Source organism: Agelaius phoeniceus, chromosome 8, assembly GCF_051311805.1.
Source record: "Agelaius phoeniceus isolate bAgePho1 chromosome 8, bAgePho1.hap1, whole genome shotgun sequence".
Taxonomy (NCBI): domain Eukaryota; kingdom Metazoa; phylum Chordata; class Aves; order Passeriformes; family Icteridae; genus Agelaius; species Agelaius phoeniceus.
The window spans coordinates 1,527,501-1,530,000 of NC_135272.1; the positions used below are offsets into that span (position 1 = coordinate 1,527,501).

The 2,500-nt window shown below is 50.4% G+C and overlaps 1 pseudogene; it reads left to right on the plus strand.

The window, feature by feature from the left end:
- Positions 1–2,500, plus strand: part of LOC129131509 (28S ribosomal RNA) — an 8,329-nt pseudogene that overhangs the window by 4,107 nt on the left and 1,722 nt on the right.

Below are 2,500 nucleotides of genomic sequence, written 5' to 3' on the forward strand. Positions count from 1 at the left end.
TCAGAACCTGGGTCAAGTCATCAATCCCAGGCAGGAACTGTGAACAATGGACTTGGGGGGAACCACCAGCCGGGAGGACCAGCTGCTGGGAAGGGAACAATAGGGACATCTGGACACCACCTTGATAGGGATAACGGTCTCCGGGAAACCGTTGGCCAGCAGAGGGTGGGGCGACTGCAGGCTCGTTATCAGAAAAGGATCAAAGAACGTTTATCAGATGGGACAATTAACAACTTCCCCAGAGCATTTGAACAGTTATTAGAAGGCCAAAAGGTGCGACCACTGCTCAATCAGACAGCGCAGGACTGCTTTGGTTGCCTGGAATCAGTGAGCCAAATAAGAACAGCACTCCGGGGGGGAAAAGCAAAAGGAAACTCGGGAGGAGCAGCCAAGAAAACAGTTTCAGAAGTGGATGAAGGACAGAGCGATCAAAAGAGGTAACTACCTCCGCTTTCAGCGTTTATTCCATCTAGACGGGGAAATTAGCGAAGATCATTTTGGACGACATCGAATGTCTGTCCTGTGATATATCACCCAGTGAAATTTATTCGGTATTCAAGGCCAGATGGGAAACACCTGGACAGTTTGGTGTGAGACTTGAGAGTCTTTGGAGACTTTGAAATTAAAGGGAAGGCCCACCATAAGGCCTTCAGGGACTTAATTACAGCCAAAGAAATTGAAAAGAACGTACGGGAAATGAGCAAGGGCTCAGCACCAGATCCAGATAGGATTGCCCTTGGGGACATCAGGAAGATGGATCCCGGGTATGCCCGGACTGCTGAGCTCTTCAACCTGTGGCTAACATCTGGTGACATCCCGGACATGGTGAGGGGGTGCAGGACTGTTTTGATCCCCAAATCGACAAAACCGGAGTGCCTAAAAGACATCAACAACTGGAGACCCATCACGATTTGTTCCATCTTGCTGAGGCTGTTCTCCAGGATCGTGACGGCGAGGATGACTAAGGCGTGCCCCCTCAACCCAAGGCAGAGAGGTTTCATCAGTGCGGCGGGATGTTCTGAGAACCTGAAGCTCCTGCAAACTATAATTCGGACTGCCAAAAATGAACATAGACCACTGGGTGTTATATTCGTGGACATTGCTAAGGCTTTTGACACCGTGAGCCACCAGCACATCTTACACGTTTTACAGCAACGGAGAGTGGATCCCCACGTCGTCGGACTGGTGGACAATATGTACAAGGACATCAGTACGTATGTCACCGTCAAGAAGAACACGCACACGGACAAAATCCAGATCCGGGTTGGAGTGAAGCAGGGTGATCCGCTGTCACCCCTTCTATTCAACCTGGCAATGGACCCCCTGTTGTGCAAGCTGGAAGGAAGTGGCAAAGGATTCCATCGTGGAGAGCGTACGATAACTGCCATGGCATTTGCTGACGATCTGGTCTTGTTGAGCGACTCCTGGGAGAACATGAACATCAACATCAAGATACTAGAGACCTTTTGCGTTCTCACAGGTCTCAAAACGCAGGGACAAAAGTGCCACGGCTTCTACATCAAGCCCACAAAAGACTCTTACACCGTCAACAACTGCGCTGCATGGACCATCAACGGCACACCCCTGAACATGATTAACCCTGGGGAATCGGAGAAATACCTCGGCCTGCAGATCGACCCCTGGACTGGGTTTGCAAAAACCGACCTTTCCGCAAAACTAGACGTCTGGCTCGAACGCATTGACCGAGCCCCACTTAAACCTCTGCAAAAACTTGACATCCTCAAAACATACACCATTCCTCGACTGACCTACCTGGCTGACCACTCAGAGATGAAAACAGGGGCCCTTGAAGCCCTTGACCTGAAGATCCGAACAGCGGGTAAGGACTGGATGCACCTACCTCCATGCACGGGTGATGCCATCTTGTACTCGAGCACGAGGGACAGCGGTTTGGGCGTCATCAAATTGGTGGGACTGATTCCCAGTGTGCAGGTCTGGAGACTGCATCACATTGCACAGTCTCCGGACGAGACGATGAAGACCTTCCTGGAGAAAGCTGAGATGGAGAAGATGTATGAGAAACTATGGATTCAAGCTGGAGGGAAGAGACCGGCGATGCCGTCAATTTGGGATGCACTACCGGCGTCTGTACCACCCGCGACTGCAGAAACACTTTCGGAGTCAGAAGCACCGAACCCTAAAAGTAAGTTCCCCAAACCATGTGATTGGAGAAGAAAGGAGTTTAAAAAGTGGACAAAATTGGAATCCCAAGGCCGTGAAGTAAAAAATTTTAAGGGGGACACAATTAGTAATAATTGGCTTCAATATTATAGACGCATACCTCACAGGAAACTCCTCACTGCTTTACAGCTCAGGGCCAATATTTATCCCACGAGGGAATTTCTCGCGCAGGGGAGGGGAGATAACTGTGTTAAGTTTTGTAGACACTGCGAGGCGGACCTTGAGACCCGCGGCCACATCATCGGCTTCTGCCCAGTGACAAAGGACGCCAGAATCAAGAGGCACAATCGCATTGGCG